The sequence below is a fragment of the Somniosus microcephalus genome, unplaced genomic scaffold, assembly GCF_052327205.1.
Source record: "Somniosus microcephalus isolate GS21.2 unplaced genomic scaffold, FLI_Smic_1.0 unresolved_chr8, whole genome shotgun sequence".
NCBI lineage: Eukaryota > Metazoa > Chordata > Chondrichthyes > Squaliformes > Somniosidae > Somniosus > Somniosus microcephalus.
In genome coordinates, this window is record NW_028225186.1 from 4,721,720 (window position 1) to 4,728,722 (window position 7,003).

Here is a 7,003-nt window from a genome sequence, read left to right on the forward strand (position 1 = left end):
TCAGACGGTTGTGTGCTGTCTTGGGTACAGTCCTGGGCACTCCCTGTTACTAGGGTACGTTCCCTGGGCATTCCCTGTTACTGGGGTAGAGTCCTGGGCACTCTTTGTTGGCGTGTACAGGTGAGGGTTGGGCTGGGGTATACAGGTGAGGGTTGGGCTGGGGTGTACAGGTGATGGTTGGGCTGGGGTGTACAGGTGAGGGGTGGGCTGGGGTGTACAGGTGATGGGCGGGCTGGGGTGTACAGGTGAGAGGCGGGCTGGGGTGTACAGGTGAGGGTTGGGCTGCGGGTGTACAGGTGTGAGGTGGGCTGGGTGTAAAGGTGAGGGGTGGGCTGTGGCTTACAGGTAATGGTTGGGCTGGGGTGTACAGTTGAGTGTTGGGCTGGTGTGTACAGGTGAGGGTTGGGCTGCGGGTGTGCAGCTGAGTGGGGGGCTGGGTTGTCCAGGTGAGGGGTGGGCTGGGGTACACAGGTGAGTGTTGGGCTGGGGTGTACAGGTGAGGGTTGGGCTGGTGTGTACAGGTGAGGGTTGGGCTGCGGGTGCACAGGTGAGTGGTGGGCTGGTGTGTACAGGTGAGGGGTGGGCTGGGGTGTACACGTGAGGCTTGGTCTGGATGTGTACTGGTGGGGCTTGGGCTGGGGTGTACAGGTGAGGGTTGGGCTGGGGGTTTACAGGTGAGGGGTTGGCTGGGATGTACAGGTGAGGGTTGGACTGAGGTGTACAGGTGAGGCGTGGGCTGGGGTGTACAGGTGAGTGTTGGGCTGGGGTGTACAGGTGAGTTGTGGGCTGGGGTGTACAAGTGAGTGTTCGGCTGTGGGTGTACAGTTGAGGGTTGGGCTGGTGTGTACAGGTGAGAGGTGGGCTTGGGTGTACAGGTGAGGGTTGGACTGGGGGTGTACAGGTGATCGTTGGGCTCGGATGTACAGATGAGTGTTGGGCTGGGGTTACATTTGAGGGGTGGGCTGGTGTTTACAGATGAGGGGTGGGCTGGGGTGTACAAGTGAGTGGTGGGCTGGGGTCTACAGTTGAGGTGTGGGCTGTGGTGTACAGGTGAGGAGTGGGCTGGGGTTTGCTGGTGAGGGTTGGGCTGGGGTATAGAGGTGAGGGTTGGTTTGGGGTGTACAGGTGAGGGTTGTGCTGGGGTGTACAGGTGAGGGGTGGGCTGGGGTGTACAGGTGAGGGGCAGGCTGGGGTGTACAGGTGAGTGCTGGGCTGCAGGTGTGCAGGTGAGTGATGGGTTCGGGTGTAAAGGTGAGGGGTGGGCTGGGGTATACAGGTGAGGGTTGTGCTGGGGTGTACAGTTGAGGGTTGGGCTGGGGTGTACATGTAAGGGTTGGGCTGCGGGTGTGTAACTGAGTGGGGGGCTGGGGTTTACAAGTGAGGGGTGGGCTGCGGTATACAGGTGAGGGTTGGGCTGGGGTGTACAGGTCAGGGTTGGTCTGGATATGTACTGGTGGGGGTTGGGCTGGGGTGTACAGGTGAGGGTTGTGCTGTGGATGTACAGGTGAAGGGTGGGCTGCGGTGTACAGGTGAGCGTTGGGCTGGTGTGTACAGGTGAGCGGTGGGCTGGGTTGTACAGGTGAGTGTTGGGCTAGGATGTACAGGTGAGGGGTGGGCTGGGGTGTAGAGGTGAGTGTTGGGCTGGGGTGTACTGGTGAGGGGTGGTCTGAGGTGTACAAGTGAGGGGTGGGCTGGGGTGTAGAGGTGAGGGTTGGGCTGGGGGTGTACAGGTGATTGTTGGGCTGGGTTTAACAGTTGAGGTTTGGGCTGTGGGTGTACAGGTGAGGGTTGGGCTGTGGTGTACAGGTGAGGGGTTTGCTGGGGTGTACAGGTAAGTGTTGTGCTGAGGTGTACAGGTGATCGTTCGGCTGGGGTGTACAGGTGAGGTTTGGGCTGGGGTACAGGTGAGGTGTGGGCTGGCGTGTACAGGTGAGGGGTGGGCTGGGGTGTACAGGTGAGGGGTGGGCTGTGGTATACAGGTGAGGTGTGGGCTGGGGTTTTACAGGTGAGGTGTGGGCTGGGGGTGTACAGGTGTGGGTTGGGCTGGGGGTGTTCAAGTGAGGGTTGGGCTGGGGTGTACAGGTGAGGGTTGGGCTGGGGATGTACAGGTGAGGGTTGGGCTGGGGGTTTACAGGTGAGGGCTGGGCTGGGGTGTACATGTGCGGTGTGGGCTGGGGGTGTGCAGGTGAGGGTTGGGCTGTGGGTGTACAGTTGAGGGGCGTACCTAGAATGGATTTTAAAGCTGTTGGGCTGGGGAAGGTCTGGGCATGGAAACGAATGTTAGCTAACTCCCGCACTCCCCCGCTGTCTCCAGCTCTCTCCCGTACTGTTGTCTTGGGCTCAGTCCTCTGGCGTGGACCCTCCTGACTCAAGAGGCGAGGGAGTGAGACCCACTGAGCCACGAATGAACTGAGAGGCTCTGAGTTGCTGCATTATTGGAGGAGTTTGTGAAAGAAGCTGATCACTAGAATCGTCGCATTCTGACAGAGGGAAGGTCATTGAGGAAGAAGCTAAAACTGATGGGCTGAGGTCTTGAACATGTTGTCGCCTCCCATATCCATGCCCATCTTTCCCGCAACTCCTTGTTTGAATCTCTCCAATCAGGTTTCCACTCCTCCCACAGCAATAAAACGGCCCCACAAAGTCACAAATGGCATCCTCTGTGAGTGGGACCGTCGTGCACTGTCCCTCCTTGTCCATCTCAACCGGTCTGCAGCCTTTGACACGGTTGACCACACTAACCTCCTCCAATGTCTCTCCACTGCCTTCCAGCGGGGTGGGACTCCCCTCTCCTGGGTCCAACCTTACCTATCCAAACGTAGCCAGAGGATCTCCTGTAATAGCTTCTCTTCCTGCTCCTGCACCGTCACCTCTGGTGTCCCCCAAGGGTCGATTCTTGGCCCCCTGCTATTTCTCATCTACATGCTGCCCCTCGGAAACATCATCCAAAAACACAGTGTCAGGTTCCACATGTGCGCTGACATCACCACTACCTCTCCCGACCTCTGCACTGCCTATGATTTGTCAAGTTGACATCCAGTTCTGGATGAGCAGAAATTTCAGCCGATTAAATATTGGGAAGGCCGAAGCCACTGTCTTCAGTCCCCGTCACAAACTCTGTTCACTAGCTACGGACTCCAGCCCTCCTCCTGGCCACTGTCTGAGGCTGATCCAGACTGTTCGCAACCTCGGCGTCCTAGTCAATTCGAAGGAGAACTTCCAACCCCACCTCTAACATCACCCGACTCCGCCCCTGCCACAGCTTATCTGCTGCTAAAACCCTCATCCATGACTTTGTTACTTCTAGACTCGCCTATTCAAATGCTCTCCTGGCCGGCCTCCCATCTTCCTTACCTAAGGAAGGGTTTACTTGCCATAGAGGGAGTACAATGAAGGTTCACGAGATTGATTCCAGGGATGGGAGGACTGTTGTATGAGGGGATGAGGGGATGGGCATATGAGGAGAGGTTGAGTAGTTTGGGACTCTACTCATTGGAGTTCAGAAGAATGAGAGGCGATCTTATTGAAACATATAAGATTGTGAAAGGGTTGGATTGGGTGGATGCGTGGAGGATGTTCCCGATGATAGGTGAAACTAGAACTAGTGGGCATAGTCTTAGAATAAGGGGCTGCTCTTTCAAAACTGAGATGAGGAGGAACTACTTCACTCAGAGGGTGGTAGGTCCATGGAATATGCTGCCGCAAAAAGCTGTAGAAGCTACATCATGACATAAATTTAAAATGGAAATAGACAGTTTCCTAGAAGTAAAGGGAATTAAGGGTTACGGGGAGCAGGCAGGAATTTGGACATGAGTCTAGGATCGGATCGGACATGGCCCTGTGAGTAGCGGAGCGGGCCCAGGGGCCATGTAGCCTGATCCTTCTCCTATTTTGTGTGTCTAATTCTGTTAGATTCAGGAGATGGTTCTGTGATAGTAGATTGGCGGTTAGGATCAGATCAGCCATGATCTTATTAAATGGCGGAGCTGTCTTGAGGGGCCGATTGGCCTACTCCTGCTCCTATTTCTTATGTTCTTATCTTCTTATGTTCTTATTAAGAGATTGAGTAACCTAGGCCTGTATTCTCTTGAATTCAGAAGAATGAGAGGGGGTCTCATTGAAGCATACCTAATTATTACAGGGCTTGATAGGGTGGATGCTGGCAGAATGTTTCCCTTGGCTGGGGAGCCTAGAACCAGGGCCACAGCCTCAGGATAAAGCATAGGCCATTCAGGACTGAGATGAGAAGAAATTTCTTCACACAGAGGGTGGTGAATCTTTGGAATTCTCTACCCCAGAGGGCTGTAGAGGCTCAGTCATTGGGAATATTCAAAACAGAAGTTGATAGATTTCTGACCAATAAAGGCATCAAGGGATATGGTGATAGGGCCTGTCAATGGAGTTGAGGCAGAAGATCAGCCATGATCTCATTGAATGGCGGAGCAGGCTCAAAGGGCCGAATTGCTGAATCCTGCTCCGATGTCTTATGTTCTTATGTTCCACCCTCTGTAAACCTGAGCTCTACCAACGTTGTCCGCATCCTGACTCACACCAAGTCCCGCTTTTAATGATCAATAACATGTCATTCTATAGTGGACACTAGGTGGATCCGTAGAGCTGTGTAGAGCTGTAAATAGCTGTATGTATAAGACTACACTACCCAGCTGTATGTATATTAAGACTTCATTACCCATGAGGCACTAGGCTACCCACAAGGCAGCAGTCAAGATGGAAGCCTCTACAGATATTGTACCTAGTCCACATGTGCTCAATAAAAGCGTCTAGCAAAAGCTAGCTGTGTTCATAATAAGAATGTCTATTTATTAATGAACATAAGATGGTACCAGGATGGAGAAGATCTGCTGAAAATTGTGAAAAGCGACATGGAGAATTTGAAGCCATCAGAGCGTTTGAATCTCACAGGAAACATCGACTACAATTGGCAGACACTTAAACAACAATTCGAACTCTACATTGCAGCCATCGGATTCGGTACGAAGCTAGACGCAAGGAAGGTAGCATTGCTGCTTATGGTTGCAGGCCCACAGGCGATAGAGGTATTTAATACATTTGTATTTAATCCAGAGGAAAACAGAGAAAAATTAGAAGATGTGCTAAAAATATTTGATGCACATTGCTCTCCCAAAAAGAATGAGACCTATGAAAGATAAATCTTCTGTTCTCGGACACAGCAGCAAAATGAGACTTTTGATAGCATTATAACTGATCTGAAACTGAAAGCACAGACATGTAATTTCTCTGAGCTCAAAACATCCATGATTCGTAACCAGATTGTGTATGGTATTCATGATAAAAAAAGTCAGGGAATGTCTGTTGAGAGAAACCGAACTAAATTTGGAAAATGCGGTGAAAATATGCCAAGCCAGCGAGCTAGCTCGAAAGCACATGAAGACTTTCAGTGAAATCAATAATGATGCGATTGTAACGAGTGATAATGCTGCTGTCGGTGCTGTGTCCTACAAGGGGAAGAAACGTGGGCAGAACAGAAATGAAAAGCAATCGGAGGATGAAATTTTTAATTGAAAACGCTGTGGTTACAAACACCAGTTAAGACAATGCCCAGCATTTGGAAAAATGTGCACAAAGTGTAATGGAAAGAATCACTTTACCAAACAATGCTTTTCAAAAGTAAAAACTAAGAAAGGGCAACGAGTTAATGTAATTCAGGACACTGATTTAAATGAGACATTTTTTGTACGAATGGTGTCATGTGACAATATCAAAAAGGATACAGAAAATGTGCAGCCCTCAGAAATGGACAATGCTGAACATAAAGTTAATGCAGTTAAAGAGGACAAATGGATGATCCCACTGCAGGTAAATGTAGCATTAGTTACCTTGAAGCTAGACACTGGGGCAAAAGCAAACTTAATCAGTATGAGTGACATTAACAATATGAAAGAAAAGCCCAAGATAAAGAAAAAGTCAGTACTACTGAAGGACTATAATGGACAGAAAATAGATTGCTTAGGTGTATGCAGACTTAAAGTGACAGTCAAAGACAAAGTGCATCATCTCATGTTTTCTGTTGTGGCTGAAAGACTTGATTCGATACTAGGTGACAAAGCTTGTGAAGACTTAAAACTGGTCAAGAGAGTCTACCGTATAAACTGTGCCATAAGCAGACCAGATGACTCAGGTGATGAAGCAGAGAGCCCATCAAGGATGAAAAGGCGAAAGGGAATCCATGTCTTCAAAAAGCCTAGTTTCTCCAAGAAGAAAGAAAAAGACTTTAAGGTCAAAGAGAAGCCAAAGGAAGAAAAGCACAAAGAGGAAAAACAAAAGGAGAAAAAGCCCAAAGATATAACCGCAGCAGATGTTGTTAAGCAGTGGAAAGAGAAAAAGAAAAAGAAGAAGCCTGCACCAGAGCAGGAAGCAGTTCCGGTGGATACTCCTTCTTCCCTCAGGTCAATCTTTGGTGTTCCATTAGCCGAGGCTGCTGAGAGGACTATGCTGTATGATGGGATCCAGCTGCCAGCAGTTTTTCGAGAGTGCATTGACTACATTGAGAGTTATGGCATGAAGAGTGAAGGAAACACTGAAACCCTCTCCAAGCAAAGATCGCAAGGAGACCTCGATCTATACAAGAGCAGATTGATGACAATGCCGCAACTGCCTCATGTCATTCACCGCCAGAACAATCTCATGAAGACACATCAGACTTACCCGTGTTGAGAAGATCCACACGTGAAGTAAAAAAGCCTGATAGACTTAATCTTTGAGTACAATGTAAAGCTTTGAAAATGCCTTGACTGTTTTGAAAATGTTTATGTTTATAGAGCACTAACAAAAGTGTTACTGATATTATCTTTACTGTTTTCTTGAAAATTGATTGATATTGATTTTGTTAAACCTCAAAGAAAGGGGGATGTAATAATCAATAACATGTCATTCTATAGTGGACACTAGGTGGAGCCATAGAGCTGTGTAGAGCTGTATATAAGACTACACTACCCAGCTGTACATATATTAAGACTACATT